We start from the raw sequence: 24,050 nt of genomic DNA, 5'->3' as shown, positions 1-24,050 counted from the left end.
GGTGTCAAAAGCCACGTAGTACAGCACTGTCCTGTCTGTGGTGTATGTTGGTTTAATTTAAAAGAATAAAAAAGTGGGGAAACGTATATAGTATATATAAAAACCTTCTTTTGTGAACAGTTATATTAGTTTATTGTGTCATACTTTACTATATCTGGCCAATGAAATGAGCTATGACTTTTTTCATGAACTATTTTGCATTTAGTTTTAATTAAAAGCTAGCTTACTCGATAGCTTACTAGATTCCCACAGTTCATTTAAAATTAAGCAATTTCAGTGTAGCTAACTGATCAACCAATTATGTCTACTGTACCAAACCAAAATTAACTTAAATTAAATCCTTCCCAAGCTATGATAAATTCCCTTTTCTAGTCCCCACTGCTTGAACTGGAACCATATTGTACACTTATTGCTCCCTCATCCTGCAGTGTCATTCTGAAATTAGCCCCAAGCAAACATATCAAACTAATGGCAAGTGCGGTTGAATATGTAGAAGGTTATTAGTGGAAGATCAAGTATCAGCACTGTGTTCTGAACAGCCTCAATAGTTTCACGAGCCAGTGATGGCTCTCCGCCCAGACAGAGTAGAGGTGGGACATTATTCATCGCCGTGTGACGTCCTGTAGGGCTTTCACAAACTGATCAGTGCATCAGGCCAGTCTGCCTTTCTTTACACATGGGAGTACAGTCCTGAGGATTTTCCATTATTCGAAGCGTAATGTCTGATTTCTGGCTGTGAGTTTTATCAAGGGGTGTGGGCCTACACTGGAATGAGACATCGGGGGCTCCTACTTTAGCGCACGCCGCTTTGCCAGGTTTTGGCCTGCGTTTCACGGTGAGGTGTCAAGAGCCTCAAACAACAGCCGCCCTGCAGTCCAAACAGAGAGGGGAGGGCTCGAGTGCTCAGTGAGAGCCAATCGGGAGAAAAATTGCCGAAATGGTGGCGCCTTCGGTTCGCACCATGTGACCTGGCTTGAATCTGCTTCAGGTAAAGCGAGAGTAATATTTGGGTTGTTTGTCGGAAAATGTCATGGACTTAGCAGTCACTGTAATTAACATTAAAAAACCGTGTGGATGAAAAACTAGCAGTTCTAGCAGAAGAGGCAGTCCGAGACAAGAGTCATATCTTTCAGTGAAAACAAGTGGTATCCTGTGGCAGGCTGACACATCGTTAGGAGAAACTAATGCAGCAATAACCCAAGGAACCCTGGTGGACTTAGAACAAGGTAAACACTGTCACAGTGCTACAAACTACTACAGTAACATAGCTGAGGTCTGAACATATGACTATTGGGCCCAGTTTTCTGTCTTAGCAAGTGCCTTTTACAACCAGAGCCACTAGGGAGCTCAGTACCACAGGTATTTCACTGCACTTCCCTGTGATTTATAGTGCACATATTAAGGGCATGCACAGGAATGAAAATAGTTGACCCCAGCCAAGTGTTAATAATTCCTTTCCATAACTAACTCAACCCAAGGTGCAATAAGCAGACACAAGCTGTTTTTATAACTATAACTATAACTGTTTCCTTTCTGTCGGATTGTAAATTAACATTAAAAATAATGCAGTGTTTCCGCTGGTAATAGTCAGCCATGGCGCTGCGCCACATCAAGATTTAGAGCATCACAGTAACATAAATCTCCAGAAATTTAATACATTTTTATGTGATTAATGATAACACACAATACAAAATTATTTGTGGCTTACTTCATTCCGCTAATCTGTTTATTTCATCCCAGTTCTGATAAGTGTCATTATAAAATTATGAACTACATACATGTATTATATTATTATTGTGAGATGACATAGCTATTATGGTAAACGTTTATTTTTTCAGAACACAAGTGAATTAGTACATGAAATGCAGATTTTTAAACATCCAGAGTTCCAAGACGCAGCATTCCATGGGCTAGCACGACCACTGATAAAACAGTGATTTTGTCCCCTTCACCCAGGTGAACTTGTGAACTTGCTAACAACTCCCCCACAGGTCTGTCAGAACAACATAGCACACAGTACAGGTATGCCGTAAGGAACCCTTTCTCCGCCCCCAAGGACAGAGCACCGCAGCTGATGCCACTGGAAATACTGTAATGCATAGGCTCTGTTAACAATACACAACCACGCAATACGCAACAATTTTCCCTTGTTTAAGGTCTTGTATTTTTTTCAGATTTAGAAAATATTTGACCATAACAATGCAACAGTCTTGCAAGAACAATTGGATGGATGAATTTGAATTTGATGTGGACTATAGTCCCTGTTGCTATGAGCCTGTTGCTAAGAGGAACTGCAAGAGAAACATGTACTGGTGTCAGCTCCAGCAATGGAACCACAAACAGGGACAACAACTTGGTGTCTATGTGGAAAATGTGAGCCCATGGAAACAAAAGAAGACTGCACTTGCTACCATGAATAGGACCAAAGACAGCAGCTGCATGGTGAGTCAGAAGATGTCCCTGACCATGAATCACCAGCCAAGAAGGTTTCAGGGCTTAATAGCACAATGCCATTTAAAAAATGTTCTTCTCTAGTGGAAGAATATATTAGAAACAACTGCTCAGCCAAATTTAGGTCAAGAGGGCAGCTTTCTAAGAAGTGGATATCTTGCTAGCTAGCCTCTACTTAGCTACTTTAATGGATTGCAAAGAATTGCGTGCTAAAGTCTCTATCTGGGTTAAAAACTACTTTTATACCCTTATACTAAGACCCCTATACTGATGAAAAAATGATAATTCCTACTTGACAGTAACGCAAAAGTGAGTTCCATGAGTCACATCACTTAATGTCATACACTATCTCAAGTTTGTTTATAATTGCAGTCTTTTAAAAATGAAAATATTAAGTCTTCATTAGTTTCGCCATATAATTTCCCCTGGACAAAGCTCCATTCACATTTGTACTACTGCTGTTCCTAGTTAAAGTAAAAACATCCATCCCATTTCTGATCACCAACCCTTTCCAGTTTCTCTATTCAGTCCTGCTCTGTTTGAGCTGCAGGTCTGAGAATTACAGAAACACTTCTGCATGAGAGAAAGGATCCAGGAAAACCACCCCCAAATATGTGCCTTCGAGGGTCACTGGAGAATCCAAATTAGAGGTTGAGAAATCTGTGAATAATTTCTTAACCAGCATTAATCAGTAGAGCATATCTCCTACAGAGATGCCAAGGGAGCACTTACTCTATGTATTCCACTTAGAAGACTGCATATTAGTACTAAGGGGATAAAGGTGATTAGGTAATCATATAATTGTTGTGCCGTAGATACCACAGTGCCAAAGTTTTCAGTCCAATCTTATAATTACACCAATTAGTTGTCAATAATGAGGATAGGAATCCATAATTATGGCACTGCCTGCCAAATTTCCTGTTTCACAATTGCTGGTATGGTGGCTTAACCACATCAGTAAACACCACACAACAAGAGATATGCAGGGCTATTCAATGGAATGAAATTGGGCTTCCCAGGTAAACTTGATTCATTTAAAAGCAATGGAGTTTGAGGTAGATACTGTTTTTGTACTTTGCAAAGAAATAACTTCTGACAGTCAAAACTACTTTTAAATTGGACAATTTAACAATTTGGGCAAAGGTACAACCCATTATGATACTGTAGGTCTCAAGACATGATAGCATTGCAATTTGGATGTAAATTGGAAGTACTAAATCAAATTAAAATATTTTTTTAAAGTATTTTGCCACCATGGAAGGAAGATGGCAAAAATCTGCACTTTGCAATGGTTCCTGGATGAACTTTGTTTACAAACATAGCTTTATTTATATATTTGATTAATTTAAAATAAAAAACTATTATGTATTCAGTAAAAAGAACATATAAAATTCTATGCCATATGATATTATGTGGTCAAATAGCAGGGCGTTTCCCATTTTGAATAATTTTCTGTGTTTCTGAGATTTAAAAAAAACATAATTAGTGATAGTGTAACCTATAGAGTACCTGTTGGCATGGTAACACATTGCTCACATGTGACTTTCCTTGGCAATCAGCATGCATTAGCTGCTTGTCGTCAGGTGCGATTGCTGCAGTGGATTAGCTTTTTGGTTGCAGAGTTTAAACTGCTGGTTGACTTGGTAGCACCGAGGATGTGCAGGGTAGTCTTCATATTGTCAGACTGACTGGGGACTTGTTTCTCAAGTCATGAAAGTTAAGTCCAGATCCCTCTGCGCTTTGACTGATATTTGACCCATAATTGCTCCATCTGTTGTTTTGGCATAGCAAAGGAAGTATATCAATGGCTGGCAGTTACATTACAGTATTTTCGGCGCAAGATATAACTCAAAAATCTGCCAAAGTGCTCAGTGACAGCTACTTGGCATTTCCCATCCAAGTGATAAGCCAATTTTTTATCTGATACCTGTTCACCTGTCAAATCTTTTAGTTTTAAAACAGTTTTAATTCAAATTAATCACTGTCGTGCTTGACAGGGCATTGGACAGGCTGTCAGCCTAGATACCAGAGTGTCTGCAGTCTTTCATTCTGCCAGAAAGCTGCTTGAACTACCTCATTCAACTAATCATGGTCTTAATTAAACAATTATTGCTAACCCCATTATTCTGAGGGTGTCAGTGACTTCGAGAGAGCTGTAAAACCTTTCTTCTTAACAAAGGCTTATGAAAAAATTAGATAATATATAGATCCTCTTTATCTATTGTTATCATTTCCAGTTTTTAGAATGCCTAATTGCTGTTGCAGTCCAGTCCCATGTAAAGCCATCGCAGTTATAACAAGACCCATAGTAATTACTGCAATTGGGGGTGAAATTTTAATAGAAATGGCTTCTATGTTGTATTTTTGTGCACTGTTCTGTAAAATAACATTTCCATAACCCAATTAGTTTCTATACTTTCACTGTAACCACTATTTATTTTGTAAAGTATTTTAACTACTGCATTAATAAACACAAGTTTGTTAGTTAACTGCATGTGTAATTCATTAGAACACATGAGAGTAAACATGATATATTTACACGTTGTGACCATTGCCAGAAACGGAACAAAACACCTTGGATCAATTAATACAAACAAACATTTGATGTCAGACTTCACAAACCAACACGTTTAATTGTAAATACATGCCTGAAGCCCTGTTAAACACACAACTGCATGGATAACATCTGAACAGGGTAAAATAATGCTTTTCTCTGCCATGTGTTTATTTGTCCAGTAATGGTACTTCATGTGCACATGACAAACATCCCAGTGTTTAATTATTCATTTGTTTTTGCCAAGACGTGCAGATGTGTGGTTGGTCTGTCATGTCATACTTTATAAGATTAAAAGAAAAATAATTTATTTGTAAGTCTTTGGCTCATAACAGTACTCCATCAAAGGGAGAGAGTGTTTTTCTGTCTTATGTGGTATCAAAATGAAAAGCACAGCCAATCAAATTTTTTTCAGTGTGAGATATTTTAATGAAACACTTCCTCAGTCTATTGGGGACAGACATTTTCTGGTTTAAATGGATTGTGTCATTTGAATTCTTGTTTTGTGATTGTTTTGGCATTCAATGTCTATGTCACAGGTGTGTGACTCCCGCTATGCTATCACTTCCATGTGTCATGTCTGTTATGCAAGTTGTGCGGTTAGCTGCATAATTACAATTTTACCGCCGGATGTTATGCTTGAATTATTACATATTTTATTTTCTATATAATCCATGTTACTTATGGGAAATGTGTGGCTATCTGGGAGACAGGCGATAAGTGTGAGCAAATGGAAGTTCAGCGACCTCTGTGGTTGATCGGGCACCCACAAATCTGCCGATTAAACCACATGTGAAAGGTCTTACTCTGACTAATGTCTGTGTGAGTCTGACCTGTAAACAGCAGTGTGATTACAAGCAGTAACTGACATCACTTGCTTCTGAGGAGAGCGCATGCTTGTCTGCAATCTCCTGAATTGATATCAGAGGTTGCAGTACTGGGCACTGATAAAATACGCTTGGGAATTCTATGTTGGTGAGAATGGGGGGGACATATTAAAGCATAGGGTGACGTACTCTGACCCTTTTGTAACCTACCCTTGTTACGTAACATGATTTTTATTCTCCCAGTACATCTCAGTACATTCAAAACAAAATACCACTGAAGTTAGTGTTAATTAAAACAATGCATGCCACAAAATGTGAAGTGGTCACATATAAAGTCTGCAGTCACAGAATAAATACAAAACGGAGAGATGGTCAACAATAAAACCGCAGCTGCAGTTAGAGTCTCTGTGGCTCTGTTCATTCTGAGCCTGTGTAAATATTGTTTTGGTATATCTAAAGTCCCTGCAAACTTTTTGTGTTTGAGACATTGGCCGCAGAATGTTTGTCCATACTGAACTTGCAGATGGGTAGGTTTCACAGTTACGTGAAATGGAACATGTTCAATGCCCTTTTCATTGAGCTTATGGAAAGCTGCAGTGGATAATGGTCAACAGACCTCACTGAGATAAACTGGCTTGATTCTTACGTTTTCTGTTGGAAGTTCTGCCAGCGTTGGAACTTTCACTGTTATAAGCACCCATAAATACATGAAAATATTCACATTCAAATTCCATATACAGCAGGGAAAACAACAAACAACACAGCTGGTTATATTACTGAAAATGACGACCATGTAGCTCTAAGCCTGTAAGGAGATATTAAGGAAGGGTTTTAATAAAATTGTTAAAAAGTGTAATATCATCCACCTGGAAGTCATGCTGTGGCCTGTGTTTCTGCAGCATAAAATGGATTTTTTCCCCATTATATCACACGTGCTTAGTGAGAGTGCAGGTGCTAAATGCATCATGGCGGAGGATCTGATTTTTGGCCACAGACACCATTGGGTTCCACTCCCAAGGTGTGCTATGTTAACATGTGTAATTCATTTGTCTTTGAGGGACATCCACGTGTTCACGCCGCAGATACAATAATGACTTATAAATCAAGCCCACCTCTTTATGGTGGCAGAGACTAGTAATGGGACCTGTAAAGCCGATGGCTGGTTCACACCTTAGCAACATTACTGGAGCCACAAATCTTTCTTCACACAAAGCTACATGAAAAGTATGTGAAAAGTGTGTGTTTTTAATTATTTGTTTGTTTTTGCCAAGATTTGCAGATGTTTGGTTGGTGTGTCATGCCCTGCTTGCTAAGATTAAAGGCAAAATCATTTATTTGTAAGCCTTTGGCTCACAACAATACATTAAAGGGAAAGTGTGTCTCTGTCCCACATGGTTTCAAATGTCTTGCTCAACTTTTCATTTTCATCCCATTCATTAATATCATATAATTCCATTGTCATATTTTAACTTAATGTTTAAATAATACACTTTGTAGATGAGTATTGAATTGAAGTTGAAAGTTCTGAGGTGTGAGGCAATTAGGCAAAAGATTTCAGAATAACCACAAAGTTTACAAACATTGACCCAGTAATGATATCTGGCTGCTTTCCTTTTAAAATATGATGGTATATCCCATGTATCTGAACTCATTTTCCTTGGTAAAGGAGTGATAAAAGTAGCCTCTTTGCTTTTAGCCTCTTTGATGTAGCCCCTCTATATTTCATGGACCAAAGCAAAGAGGCTACTTTTAGCACTCCTTTACCAAGGAAAATGAGTTCAGATACATGGGATATACCATCAACATGGCTTGAAGCTCATGTTGTGCTCTAGGAACGTACTTCAAATTCCTAGACTCCCCTCTCTTGAATGTTGTTGTTCTATGTGACAGTGGCTCAACATTGAACAAAGGAACGAGATTAATGTTTGTTCCTAATCATCTCTGCGGAGTCTTGATGACAGAGCTTTTAGTTTCCATGTGGCCAGACTGGAATTTGCTCCCCAAGCAACAAAACACAGCAAGTCGCCTCAATTTATTACACTCCATTCAAATTATGTTACATAAATGCAGAAAAAGTTAGGCATAACTATAGACACTTGGTTTGCAAGAGCTACAGCAACTACACATAATTATAGTTTGCACAGTATCAGTGGGTCATCAGCAGTACCAGTGCATAATGAATAATACTGTGAAAGAAATGTCCTGTTATAATATTCAGCATGTAAACCAACTTTAAGAACAAATGTTCAGAACCAATAAAATGACCTCAAAATCTGCTGATACCAGTGGTTGTAAATGACTAAAGTAACAAGGATCTTATGGTTACATACCTTCCATATTTTAGCATGGCTGTTTTTATTATTACTAGAGGACAGTTCAGTGCAGTGGCAGTCTGTCCTTAATCCAGTAACTGTGTCTTTCACATTTCAACCAGGGATGCCCTGGTTCTTTTCCTGGAAATCACTCACCTCAATAGCTAGAGATCTCATTGAACTGCTTATTAGTAGAATCAGGTGTGCCAAACTAGGACTTAAATGACACCTACAGGACAGTAGATCTCCAGAAACATGGTTGGGCAGCCCTGGTTTAAACAATAGGATAAAGTACACTGGAGGTCAGTAGACACAGTGGTGGGCGTAGGGATGCCCTCTTGTCCTTCCTCTGGATTACAGCCTTCCATTCCGCTCACCCTACAGCCTGCTTCTGGGCCCTGACCACAGCCACATTCCAGTTAATTTAACTGAAGGAGCATTCATAGGTAGTACAAAAGAATACACAATCTGGTTTTGGGCTGTGATGGCCACTACATTCCACTAAAACAAATAAATGAAGGCCTACCCAATTATGTCTTTGACTATTTATGTTTCTGTCTGTATGGCAGTCCACAATGATCCAGCTGTTTGAAGGGGCATTTCATCATAAAATGGTCTACTTCCTGCCAATTTTTGACCACATTCTTCAAGGACCGGAAAATAACATGCTATTTTTCTCATTTACTAAATGTAGAATCTTCAAAATCTAAAGGCCATTGAATACAATACCAAATTTCTGGCAGTAGGATAATAGACACTCAAGAACAACATGGCTCTTCATGAGCAGAATGGTGGCATTTCATGTGCATATTGGTTTTGTACCACCCTTTTATATCAATCTGAGAGCTGTATGACTGAACCTGTGAGAAGTAAATCTGGTATGTACATTGTTAACATGTCATGTTAAAAGTAAAGTTTGTGCATTTGACAAAAAAAATGCTTCCGTTCTATAATTCTTCGGCAGAGTCTAAAAAAAATGCAGTACTATATCACAAGTGAAGTGGAACACCGTGCTACAGGCTAAAAAATCTCAGTTCATATCACACGGTACAAGATGAACACTCAATATATTTCTACTTATTTGCTGACCAAGACTTCCAAGTTACAAATAGGCTGCTTGCCTTGCTTCAGTGGCAATATGAAACAGACATATCTTAAGAAAACACAGCACAGTAATATTAGTACAATTACAGTTGACTTAGCTCCAACACTCAAAAAATGGCCCCTAGCTAGCTGTGGCCTTTCAAGTCTCCCCCCATGGGGGCACTGATCCAATCAATCCTTGGAGAATCCAGTTGCATGCCATTCTAGTGGCATGCCATTCTTCTAACAGCTACAGAAGAGCAGTGGAGCGTTGGGGTCTTCTTTGGCTCCATTCTTTTCATTGACAATATTACCATCTCATAGACACTGATAGTAATTAGTTCAGTTTGCTTTTTGTTTTCTGTTGACTTGTGAGTACAGCTGTGACCCAAAGGAAGAGAAAACACAGATGGGTGTTTGCTTGCCCCATTGTAAATGGTCACGACAGCAATGGCTAATTTTAAGTCAGAGGAGAACATGATTTAATAAGTATATTAAAAAAATACTTCTCAATCCCTTTTGTCTGTCAAAAATATTATACGATTCCAGTCAAAGCAGGACTAGTGTTGGCAGCCATTGACATGCAGATGAAATCAGGGTGAAAACACATCTATTGCACTTCCTGTTGATACAGTAATGGCAGAGTAGCAGCTGGGCAGCAAGTATCCTCCCAGTGGAGCTTGAGGCTGGCTGTCCCCGACTTGGCCTGGCCAGACGTCTGATCATCAGATAAAACTGTCCATTCACATAGTTTCAAGGACAGACTGCACAGGGCAAATTCCAGCACTTCAATGTCATATAAATATGAAGGAATCCTTTGAACAACAGAAAGGGAGGATGTGTAATTATTACTTTTGCATTATGGTTAAATTACAGTTGGCCTTGCCAATCATCAGGTTGTTTTAGATCTCTCTTACAGCTTTCCTGGCAGTTATTTAGACCAGTTCTTCCTGTTATAACTTTATATCAGTTTTGGACAGCCAGTTGAACTTTCAAAGGTGGATACATTGCTACTAAATGCCATTATAACATTTTTACAGTTTTTTCATTTGTCAGTTTAGTTCAGGGGAGTTTTAGCATTCTGTTGATTTAGGAATACTTGTGCAATTTTTCTTTCCTGACTCATGCACACTGGAGAGTGTAGAGTAATTATTTCAGGAACTAGCAAACATTATAGGCTGACCCTGCTAATGACAAGAAAAGATAAGCCCCATTCCCTAACTCTGTTTTTTACTGGCTGCCGACAGACTGATCCGTATCAGCTCGCACACAGGGTCCAAACTCGAACCCTGGTCCACAACCTGGGAGGGCGACCCACAGCATGGGGCCAATCGCATCGTCTGTGGTCTCTGGAACAACCCAGACATGCAGATAGAACAAGTGCATGTTTCTCACTGCTTACTGAAGATAAGGACTCAGAGGGGATATTGCCGAGGACCCTGGGGGATGCCCAAAATTATGCCGGATTACAAAAAGGAGGTTAAAATGCTGAATTTGTCAGATTTTCCCATGACATTACAGTTTACAGAGTCTAAGCAAACCTGTACAGTAAGTTGAAATAACACCAAACAAACAAAAAAATATATTGGAAATAATAGAGTCCATTTTCCCCATTCCATCATTAAGGTCAATGCTTTTTGAGTTTTCCAGATTAGAATGAGTTTTCCAGATTAGGTATGAACTAAGTGACTGAAGGAATTCTATCTATTTGACTCTGAGTGTACAGTATAAGAGGGGATCGAGCATGCTCTGGCATTGCCTCGTTGGCCAACTTTGCTCAATAGAAAGATATGAATCACTCTGATTAAATATATCTGCATTTTAATTCAAATAACATGTGCTTCATATCCAGAGAAATCAACATGGTCCTTTTCCCACACCAGGAAACAACCCCCATATCGCATACCATATCAGTCCCTCCCAAGGAAGGAATCAGTCTCACATTTCCTTTGTCTCTTTATCAGGAGTTGACTTTGCGACGTATAAAGAGTTTTTTCACTCAAAAATGCACATGAAGGCCTTGGCCAAAATGCCTCAGGTTTGACACAAGTCATCATTTTACAATGGTACCCTTTATATTAAAACCATTTTTGAAAGGTTGATTAAAATGAATTAAATTGTTTCAAAACACACGTGTGTTTGTAGATAGAACATCTCTACTATGAATACTCTGTTCATAAATCTGAATTAGATTATTTTCAGTGAAATAAGTTTAAATTTTCGTAATACAACCCAGGAGCTAAGATATATACAACAGTGTGTAAATTACGCTATATATTATGGTGAAGGGTGTAATTTCAGACAGGGACACCAGTGAACCTGTTCCTGACATTTTTTAAAGGCCAATATTGTCCCCAGCGCTATAAAAAAGCATTCATATTTTATAGTTGAAAATGCACTGAAAATTACTTCTGACTGTGGATTTAAGGCAGTGAGGAAAGTGGCAGTAGGACCATACAGAAGAATGCCTGTCCTCCAAGTGCATTAATTGATGTCTGTACAGCCACCAGAGATGAGAGACAGTTTAGTCTTCTGCGAGAAGTGATGACATGCAGGGAATTGCCAGCTGCGGCAAGCTGTAACAGATTTACAGGACCTTAAAAAGTGCCCCACCTCCACAACTGGAATCAACAGCATGCCATAGCATTATAGTATACTACGTAGTGTGCTCTATATATTGTACTGTCTATAGTACATATACATGTTTTCTTATGCGCCACAGACAGCAAAGTTCATTCCCTATGTGAGCAGAGGTAGTTAACTTGGGTAATTTTTTAACTCACTGACCACATGATTGCTGGTACTATTTTATTTGGTGTCAATGGAGGTTTGATTGACAGCTGGGTTACATAAATGTCAAGGTTTGAATTTAGGTTTTCCTCAAGACCCAGAAGCATAAACATGACTGGTACCATAAACCTTAAAATATTAGCCCTTTTAAGTTCTCAGATTTGACAAGTGTCAAAATGGAAGCCAAGAACCCTTTGGAATTTGAACAGCACTCTGTTATATCTTGTTGGGCACATACCTTAAGCACATACATCGGAGTACATGCATGACTGTGTGTCTGAGTATGTGTGTGTGTGTGTTTGAGAGGGAGGCCGTCCTTTCTGTCTGAAATAAATCAGTTAAAATCATCACAACATCCTGCATCCCCACTAATGGCTGCTGTTTTTAATTGTAGTCAGTGAAGTGGAAAGAGAGGGAGTGAGATAAACTCTGTCGTCCAGGTTAAGTAAACTTGAGCGCTCAAGGGAGACCAGACTGCTGATGGGCTTTTTTATTCATTCTGACAATTGATACATTTTCAAGCTGCCATTGTACAGAGTGTGCAGACATTCATTCATTTTTATTTAATTCTTCCTCAAACACTGGCAGAACCAGTCAGTCAGTGGTCCAGGCGACTGGGGTTGGGTTCTCACTCATCGCTGGAAATCATCAACGCTGTGGCAGAAAGTTGTTTTTTCATGTAGTGAGATGGATTTATGAGAAAAGCGGGGACGATAGAATGAAAATACTACAACTGCAACTCAGACAGAAAGGAAACTGGGTTTGGGTGTGCTGAGAGATTAACTTTATACTCAGAAAACTCTTCAGAAGCAATTTCTTTAAAATCTGATATAAATATTTATAATAGCGCTGAGGTTAGGAAATTTGGTGATTATCCAAAATAACAATGAAATACTTCGCACAGAACCTGTCTGTACCTTATGGAATCCAAATGAACTGTAAAACTAACACGTTCAATTTGAAATGATTAGACCACTGTACCAGATAGCACATGCATGCCGGTTCCATTAAAAAATTAAATAAAATGGCATGCAACACAATGGCATTCTCTGTAAAGTGCAAATAGACTGGAATGGATTTAGTGGGCTGTAATTCGCAGGAAACAGCACAGAGACACCAGGCTCGGACCTACTTGGTGGGTCATTTACGACCTGGCTAACAGTACCGCTAACAGGGAAGTACAGGCACTGCCTTGTGATCAGCCTCATTATGAGAGTATCCCTCCTCTTAACCCCACACCTCTGCTGTAGCCTGCATGCCAGGCGCATGCAGCATGGCATCAGTCCCACAATGCACTGATTCACCACTTATTACTGTGTAATGAGGCTGAAAATGCTATTTAACACTTTTATGAGAGGCAAACATTTCTCACGTAATGAATTTAAGGAACAGAATTAACTGGGCTCTTTGAGCATATTTTTGAGGTGTCCATTAAGATACAAATTAATAAAAAAAGAACAGAGAAACTTTAATTGCATTCATTGGAATGCTTGCCAAGGTGACCGTGCAAATTTGGGTATTGGGAATTAATAAAGATGATGGGAGCAAGCTGGTAGGTTTGAAAGGCTGAAAGGCAAACAACAGCTCCTAGAGTCAATACAACATGTGTGAGACTTTATCTATTTAGGTCAAAGACATCATTCTGGCTTTCTACCAAAAACAATTAAGTTGCCGCAGGGAGGAAGCAGGTCATCTAAAAGAGAGGCGCTTGATGGACAGAAAAGCCCTTTAAACTCATTTCAGGTCATTATGTTCCATTTTCTCTTCACTCAACTAAAGGCTGTGAAACCCAGCAGAGAACAAGTGAAGGTGGCACTGGGAGGTCAAAGATCATTGGGTTAGCTTGTGGGCTTGACAGCTGCCTCCTTTTATTACAGTTTGTATCTCCGGGGATCCAATTTTATCTGTTTAAATGAGGTTCCTTAAAATAAAACGCTTCTTCTTTGTGAATATTTTTCAATCAATACTAGAATGTACCAGAATATGACTTCAAGTGTATGATGTGTGCAAGTGTTATCCCCTTAAACTGTTCAAATGCAATGCAGTAACTGCACAACTGGGATAAAACTTAAAAATTCCACCAGATGACTGAAGGACTAATTATCAGAAATAGAAATTATCCATTGGAAATTTGATTTTATTGCTCAAATAATGTTACCTTTATTCACATGAAATAATTTCAGTAACTACACTCCAATTTAGTTAACCATTGTAAATGTAAGTAAATTTAATCTTTAAGGGATTAATCACCCTAACAACAACCCAAGCTTTGAACTCAAACGCAATAATATTTATTGGAAAACCTAACTCACAAATTTGTCATCAGCGCTGTGATGTTTTAATGCTCCGCAGATTATTTTTGTTTTCCCAAAGCCCTTAATGCAAACACTGATAATGCATGCATGTGATAAAACAGTCTCAGAGAAACAGCATCCTAAATTTCCAGCTCACAAACTGTGGCGGCTCTCCCCCTTCACTTCCAGGCCACCTCATTTGATCAACCCTTCTGTTGTGTATTTTCAAAATCATCCCAATCCCCTGCACACAATCTGATTGAGATAGCACTGTCTTTTATATTGATCTTTTTTTTCTAAATAAATACATTTCTTTTACTTTTCTTTTTTTAATAAATGCTGCATTTTCTGCCAGGTCTATAAAACAATTAAAGACGTATTATTCAATATTTTAGTTGCTTATTAGTATCTTATTAATGATGAAAGTATTTGCTGTCTTTCCCTGGCAAAGGGACATACCTGCAGTGATATAATGATGCAGTTTACATCTGATTATATGCATCCAGCATTTTACAGCAGATGTATGTATTTAAACACTTCTCTGTGCTGCGCAGCAAGTCAGAAATAGGACATAGGCATGAACTGCACAACACAGCTGCAGAACAGCTTTACCATGGGTACGCTTCTGGTGTAGATCACCTCATGCACTGCCATTATTTTGGCTACACTTCACTGATGTCATTCAAATAAAGCTCAGTGGAATTGAGCAAATACATAGCAAGAGACTGAACATGAGGCTGATGCAATGACAGATAAGAAATACTGTATTACATATTGAAATGAATCTACTGCAAACACATACTTAGTACTCGTATAAGAGCACAAAAACACATTTTTGGTGAGGGAGTGAAAAACACAAATGACACGAATCTACTGTAAGTTTTCTTTTACTTTTGGGAAATTCTGTATCCACAAGAATGTTATCACGTTTTATCACAATATTTCTGTGGCCTTTTTCAGTGCAGGATGTGAGAAAGTTGCTTTCAATTACAGGCCCTCAGATTGGGTGGGAAGATATATGGCCTGTCACACAATATGAGCTCTGCATGTGGTAAACACGTTGTTGCACTGCATACCCTGTCCCCTAATGAAGGTAGTTTTTATTGAATGCTTTGGCTGGTGCACCCTAAGAGCTAAGCTATACACCAGCAACATTCTGTGACACCAATAACAAAATGGTGAGAGGACAATAAATCTCGAATGGCAGCAGTGAGCTCTGTGAAATACTGGTTCACAAAACCGAGCCAATAGATTCATTCGCAAATGCCTCTAATGACCAGCTGACAAAACCATATGGCAGTAATGGAAGACATTTTTTCAGGGTCCCTTTGAGTATGCTTTCAGTGTTATTCAATTAATGTACGTTTATTTGAGAGGGAGTGTGATGTCAAGGGTCCCCTTACATTCGAAGCTGTCAATTATAACCAATATAATGATTTGAGATACTCAAAAGATTTTTTGAAAGTTTCGCCATGGCTGTATATACATAAATGCAATATAGTACCAATATATACTTAATTTCCTTCTTAAAAGTCAGGCTTAGTCTTTTAAGTTTTCACTGTGAAACTGAAGTTATGCTATTCAGAATAAATAAAAACAGATGAGTTGTAGTATTAGCTTAATATTGTAAGGTAAAATATATTTAGTAGTTTATTACCATGTTTAATTGTCCACAGCATGTTATAAAATGGGATGAATTCTAATTTGAACGAGCAGTGAATAAATGGAATACAAATGCCCTAGCACCAACACTCCTCTGTGTCCTGGGTGCAGGTTAATGATGTGGCCTCTCTGTGGGACATGTTGAGATTCTATGGTTTTGTATGTTGTTTTGAATCTCATACGTCCCAGAAATTCAATAGAAAGAATTATTATTGCTAAAGAGTTCAGGGTTAATAGGTGCAAATGAGCTTGCATTTAAGAAGGATAGCTTGTTCACCTGCGAGCAGTGGCCCAGTGGAAGTGTCTGTTTGAGTGAGGACGAGAGCAGCTTTATGCCGGAGGTCCCAGAATTAATCAAACAAAGAAATTAAGCACAGGTGGGAGGCCTCGCATTGTCCTTGCAGAGTTCTTTTCATTTCTCTGTGGGAAATAACACAAATAAACATAAAAAAGGGAGGGGGAATTGGGATGGGGGTGGGGGGCATTTAATATGGCTGTCCAAGCAAACATTAGAGTTGGAGCAAAGCAGCTGCCGTCATCGTATTTTTCCTTGAAATTGCACAGTTTGGGTCACTACAACCAAATCACATTTTACCGGTTTAAAATAAAATGTATCTGTTAAAAATTCATAGATTCATAGAAATTGAAATTGTAACTTACATTCAGGGACATAGCTCACAACACGTTTGGGCTGCTGTCTTTCACTTATTTCTGAGAGAGGCAGAATTCAATATTGTCCATAGATAGATAACTAGAAAATGACGAATGCTGTGATGTCATAATTAAACATGATCTTGGATGATTATGAAAGCAAACCAACAAAAAAGAATGCATACAAGTATAGATTTATGTGTGGATACTGCACTGTTTCATCTGAATTTATATCTTTTAAAAAACAGCCTAGACACTTCGGAAAAGCTGTCATTCTGCATTTCCTAACTGACCAGAATTTCTGCTTGTTTACCTCTCGCTGTGTAGGAATTACTTCCTGCAGTGACTTGAAAATAATAATGTTGCTAAGTGAGACACATTACCGAGTGACCTCTGTTGCTGGGGTAACATCGTGGCATTCTCCAATTAAATGGACTGGACTGCATTTATATAGCGCTTTTATCCAAAGCGCTTTACAATTGATGCCTCTCATTCGCCAGAGCAGTTAGGGGTTAGGTGTCTTGCTCAAGGACACTTCGACATGCCCAGGGCGGGGTTTGAACCGACAACCCTCCGACTGCTAGACAATCGGTCTTACCTCCTGAGCTATGTCGCCAGCCCAATTAGGCCTGAACTTTAGCTGATAGCCAGACACCCTATTAGGACTGTAATTCTGTACCATTTTACCACGACCCCTAACTTTGCAAGTTATAATCCTTGGGCCAAAACCTTTGCACTTTGGTGACATGACACAGCATTAAGACTTTAATTTTTATTTAATGATTTGCCTGAAGTATTAGGCAAGGACAGGTCAAGCCTGTTGAAAGCCTTAGGGAGCCACTATTGCAGTTATATGAGCTGGATTTCAGTTAAGGGAGATATATACATCAAGTGGCTTAGTCTGAGGTTTGACAGGAGGGGCATGGAGATGAGATCAAAGCACATGTAGGTTTTTGAATTTAAAACATTTTTTATTTCAAGCCCACAGAGAATCTGAGGCGAAAGGCAATTATCCACAATGATGCTCCACTGCCAGTAATGGTGGTGCCTTATATGGAGAAAAGCTTTTGATTTGCAGAAACCTTCAGCCCATGCTTCTGAACACGGTGCTGAGTGGAAGCATCAGTGGTTCAGTGTCTTTGTGTTTAGAGATTCAATGGACAAGTTTATGGGTCCAATTCCCAGCTGCTTGAAAAAATAATAATGCTAAAAGCTCAAAAAAATGTATCCAGTGCCTGTCTGCGCCAATGGCACACATCGATAAGAGGGAGAATATTGATTTCATTTTTTGTAGAATATAACTGTGATAGGTTGTAAAGGTGAGGCCTACACTACCTTTTTACAATGTAGCCATAAATAAACTGCAGGGGTTTAAAGCGATACCTTGGGTATAGCTAAATCCAATAGACCATGTCTGTCCAGTATAATCTACTGCTCAACCATATCATTTACTAACATCCACTCTCGTTCGGGTCTCTCGGCATGTTTCAGTGATAAATATGTATGCTGACTGACAGATCTGTCACCGTTTTCATGGAGCATGGATTTCTACACTTTAACAAGCACCATATTGCACCCGTTAAAATAAAAATAAAAAATCTAACTAAATAGACCACTGTGCATCCACCTCTGGAGCAGGGTATGTAAACTACACAAAAGGCTGCAGATTTTAAGAAGGTGCACTCTTCGTATTTCTTAGTCATGATTGTGCATGTGCCTCCAGATTGATTATATGGTGCTAACAGAAGTTATTAGAAGGCTGCCATGGTTTTTTTTTTTTTAAAAGGTAAAGAAGTAGCTGGATTTCTTATCAGAGGGCATTGCTCAGTGGGTTTTAATCTATTTTGATTGCAGTGCTGGATTTCCTCTGAGACACATACCATTACCTAATGTCTACATTCGCTGTTTACCATGTTCAGACATATCTTCTAAGCTCACATAACCACTCCAGCTGAAATTGAAGTAGAACGTGAAAGCCTCAGAGGTCATCATGAGGGCATATTTTGCAAATGAACAGGAATGCATTCGGCCCCCTTTGCGATGAATTGGGTTTTGAATTGAATTATCCTTGCAATCAATTCGATTTATTTGATTTAGCAATAAAAGTTTTAACTTTGTCAAAGCATGTCCTCTTGCAATTAGTTTCCTGAACCCCCTCCCATTATCTGGAAATGATTATGAATATGCATGGGACAATTGAAGTGCAGGTGGGGAGATAAATCACATCTGGTACATGATGTTTCCTGCCAGCAATACTGTACTCTACAAAGGTCTTTTGTGGCTGTCCTGTTTTCATTCTATTCTTCATAAGAGATCATGTGAGGCCTCTATGTACTATCAGCTCAAACATACTATATTCAGCGGTATGGCAGCTGTTTTGCATGTAGTTCTCCATCTTTTGTGGGCAAGCTCAGTCATCTCACTGTTTCAGTACTGTGCCATTTCCCAGAACCCTCAGATTAGATTACAGCTACATAATTTTCATACCTGTGATGGCATGCAAACAACCTTGTATGTCCATTTTTGGTCAATTTAGTTTTCCTACAAATGTTGACAGATCTCATCTAAGTCTATGCACTGCAAATGTCTCATATCTCTACAGCAAGTAATGATGTGTTCATATTGGTAAAAGAAAGCTTTTTGTCAATTCTGATAATGACATTATTTGATGATATGAGGTTTTTGGATGACTCAGGTCATACATTTACATCTGACAAAATATTGGCAGTGGCAATGGCTATCGCAAAAACATATCTAGAATAAGAAATAACAAAAAAGCTGCAGCTATTCCAGCTGCAGAACAATGCAGTAAGTCTTGAATTTCCCTTGATTAACTTGAGAAAATGTTACTTTTTCTTATATAGCAGTTTTTCATTCATGCGCATGGTTATGTATTTTTCAGACAGATAGTGTTACATTAGCCTACTTTATCACATATATTGTTAATAGTATAGATGCAATTTATATCTTAGTGAAAACAATACTTCCCTCTAACTTTAAATTTTCTTTGTTTTAACATTGATCTACAATATTGCCTGTTGAGGTAGTTGTAACAATACTGTGATATGGTCAAATTGTAAAGGAAAAGCATATGCTGTTGTCACTATTAAAACACCTCATAATTTACCATCTGGAGCCTTCAGCTGGTATTTTTAGGCATTTTAACTACAACCTTATGAAGCCCTGAAGCACCACTAATGCTTGTAATTCATTGGTAAATGCATAGTTTTGTTCTTGGAGCCAAGGGATGGGATGGGGCTGGTAAAAATTAAGAATCTGGGCTTTTACCTTGAAAATTGCAGGACCAGTTCTCAGATGGGGCACCTACAGTACCATTGAGAGGGTAATCTGATGTGCAATACTTACATCCATCTGCAAATCTTGGCCTGTACTATATAAATTGTCCTGGACACCTCTGTCCAAGAAAGTATAGCAATGCAGTTGCAATAATAGTACTGATCATGTAATGTAATGAATAATAGTACTATTGTGAGAGCTGAATGGCATTGTTTGACTGGTACAGGTATACCTGTGTGTGATCTTTTGTGGATCCTGTCTAAATGAAAGGAGGAATTTAAGATATAAACAGAGTGGGCAAGAGACCATGAACCTCAGAGATAACCCTGTTCAGGTTTCTAACAGTTCTCCACCGCTCATCTTGATTAAGCAGCGAGCTCTGACTTCAATTGGCTCTCCCTTGGTGCTGAATAAAGGAGGACACAGGATGGGCCAGAGTGTATATTTTCACATGTATTGTGCTTCCCATGGCTTGGGGAGATTCTTTCAGCCTGTCGTGTAAACATTGTCTGCTGAGAAATGGAGATCAAGGTGCATGCTGAATCTGTGTGGAGGTGGTAGGTTATGACCTAATTCCCCCGTCAGTTTTCTCCAGCTGTTTAATGAACACCACTTGAACCTCATAGGGTCCTACCCAATCCCCCATCATTTCCCCTGACTGCCCAGTCGTCTATACCCAGGCAGTCGATTCCAAACAGCCATCCAAAACTTTCCAGTCATGTTTGGTGACGGTTTGTTTAAATCAGAGGGCTTGTGTACAAAATCTGTAGACATTTGGGCTTGAGAAATGCAGGGAATGGGAAAGCAGGTTGTGTTGTGCAAACAGGAAGCATACCTGCCAAGACAACAAAGCCAGCATAACACAATATAAAACAGGAAATGCAGCTGTAGACACATCAGAATACACAGCCATGGTATTTACAGCCATGCATATTTCCTCTCTCTTTCATCTCATTCATCTTCCTTTTGTGAAACACTCATCAACAGATGCAACATGAATACAATGAAAGTGAAGGGAAATAAGCAGCATGGCTGTGTGTGAATACCATAGCCATGTGTTCTGACGTGGCAACAGCTGCATTCTCTGTTCTTTATACTATGTTATGTTTGCTTTGTTGTCTTGGCAGGTATGTTTCCGGTTTTTCACAATACAACTTGCCTTCCCCTTTGCTGTATTTCTAAAGCCCTTTTACCACTGAGCCAGATTTCCAAATTTCCCTTTGTTTTCACAGCGAAGTGTCTGCAATGCATGTGGATGTGTGTTCATAATACATGTGTTTCCTGCCAGTAAATTCCATTATTCCAAGAACAGTCTGCTGAAAATCCTAGGTTGAAAGAACATTTGTGTAATCTGATTTCTACTATTTAATTAATCTATCATCACAGAAGAAGAAGAAAAGAAAATTATGAGTTGAGTCTGGAAGTAGGCGCTGAGCAGGAAATCTTTTAAATTATGGAGAATGTGTTTTTATTTCCCTTATTCTGGTGAGCATTCCTCTGCACCAAACTTTGCTCTGAGTTTTCATTGTAGTCTACAAGCATATAACAATTCATTTGAAGAACAAGCTAAAGATAAATTGACAAGATTAGCCAAGACTAAAGAGTGTGTTTCCTGATAGTGTATGTTTCACCATGTCAGGAAATGAGGGCCATGAAGCAGCCAATGAACTGTCGCTATTTGATACAGAGGTCTGGTGCCCCTCTGTGCTTTTCCACACTCCATGCGCTCTGTCTTAGTGCGGCATGTGCCGTGTACCACACGTAAAGATTTGAATTATTTGCATAGGCGCGTGCATCTGAAATCCATGCCGATTGTTAGAATTGTGAAGTTGTCTCACTGCTGTTTTCCTTTATTTAAATGACATGGCAGGCTGACCTTTCTCAGAGAAAGTACAGCCATGTTGTTTCTGAACAACATCTTTAACCATTTTTGTCAGAGAGGCAACAGAGAAAATATGCAACTTTAAAGTGACAAATTGAAGACAGGTCACCCAAAGCTCCTTGTTAAAAAATGTTGTTTTCTCAGAGTTCAAATATTAAAGGATTAAAAGTGCTTACACATTTTTGGTAAACATGACATTCCAGTGGGGAGCCTACAGTTCAAAAAATCCCAAGAAACATATTTTCCCAGAAAATACTATTTGTAGCAGCATCCTTGATTGTGCCATGAAAATACTAAGTAGGTTGAATCAGAGTTCATAAAGATGAGAGTAATTTGTTACAGCACAATTCCTTCGCAGTCATAAGCTGGGCTTTTCTATCAAATCTTCATATGTTTGCACAGTTTGAATGCTTTGGCTGGAATTTGCTACCTTTATGTAGAATCGGTTAGTACGGAGAAGTGTGAGCAAGGGGTTCATACCCTAGACGGACAGTGAAATTTCAAATAGTTAAAGGCATGGGTTTTCCTGGTGGTGCATCTAGTCATTCAGTGACAGACGCAATCAACTGGAGTGGAAACGTCTGTGCTGGCTGTTCCCCGGACTTCAGTTGGGTGCGGCGTAATTGGCCAGAGCACCGTGGTGAATCAGGCGAACAGGGGAAGCTTTTCAAAAAGAGTGCGGACATTCTGCCTGTGCCTCGCCAGCACTGTTTATCAGACACCACCGGCACGCCTATGGACCCCGCGTTTACTCTGGACAGGAATGCTGATACTAAATCACTGGCATGTACTGGGCCGTCACATCACCCACAGCTCTGAATTGCTGTGAATTACAGACCTTTTCATATCTCAGCCAATATTTCATGCAGTATACCAAGACAGTGCTATTTGTGATGTATTGAATCTTGTAAATATTAAGGTCATAGGCTGTACATCATCAAAGGTTTATTGAGATGGTAGTGTTGTATAAATGTTCAGTATATATAAACATGTATCTATGGGATGATTTTGATGACTATTAAACCATAAATGTTGATGTAAATGAATGCATTTCACAATCATTGTATTTTCCATCAGTAAAATTCATAGATCTCAGCTAGAGAATACTTTTTTGATGAAAATATTTTACCTTATAACGTTCTGACCACGTGTTTAAGGAGTATTTTTTTAAGTTTATTTTTTAAACCACTCTTTAAGGTCAACCACTTAAAGCTCATTGTTCCGTTCTACTCATTATGTTAAAGAACAAAAAGATTTGTTCTAGGAGATGATAAAATTAACAGCCGTGAAGTAAGTGTGGTAATTTTACAATCCCTCGACGCCAAAAAGCCTTAAAAAAGTTATTTGACTATAAACCAGCATGACACTGGCCCAAATCCAAGGCTATGTCCCAATTATCAATGCACACGTGCAAATCATTATGCTTTCATTGGAACGCAGGAAATTAGAAGGCATTCAAAGGTCACTGTATTAAGAGATTGATAGCACGAGAGATATTTTATAATTATTATTACACTCGTTAATTTGTACAATTGTTGGCAGACAGGTAATTGTGCAGAGTTACTTAAAACCAAGACAGGCAGCTTTCCTCCATGTTGCAGTGGACTGAGGCAGTGTAATATTATGGGATTATAATACAGAGGATTGGATGATCACTGTTCTGCCTTTGATATTTAATCTATTTCAATCAAGGAAGTTTATTACTAAATAATTGTTTGTACTGGACTGTACTGTACATAGTTTTGATTTAGTTTAAGCTTTCTACTGAAAGGCTAGTGATGCTTATTGTATACTATATGAATATGGTTGCTTCCTTCCAATTAATTCATTTCAAGTCCATTTCATATATAGTATAAAACATAAAACCCCAAAAATAAAGTGAGCTTGGTCTTTCTTTCTTGAATCAGACTTAAGAGGGAAAGAGTGAGAAAAAAAAAATTGAGGAAGAGTTAACGGCCTGAGGGGCCCTTTAAAATGAATATATCTGAGGAGGAACTTCAGTGATTAGGAGATAAAATCTGTCTGTCAGTATATCTGGCCCCAGTATGAGTTCCCCACATACCTGCTGTCTGCCGACCTTCTCAGAATCTGTTCTGGGCTCACGTACACTCTAAGGGGTACACTGACGCACTGAGGCACCAGCCACACAGCACAGACGCACAGCTGACATTCTGTGCAAAAGCAAGCATTTCAGAGACCATTCCGATATCGTTGTAATGAGGACAAGCCTGTGCAGATTTCAAAGCC

The sequence above is a fragment of the Anguilla anguilla genome, chromosome 7 (genome assembly GCF_013347855.1).
Source record: "Anguilla anguilla isolate fAngAng1 chromosome 7, fAngAng1.pri, whole genome shotgun sequence".
Classification (NCBI taxonomy): domain Eukaryota; kingdom Metazoa; phylum Chordata; class Actinopteri; order Anguilliformes; family Anguillidae; genus Anguilla; species Anguilla anguilla.
Note: the sequence above shows the minus strand (reverse complement) of the source record.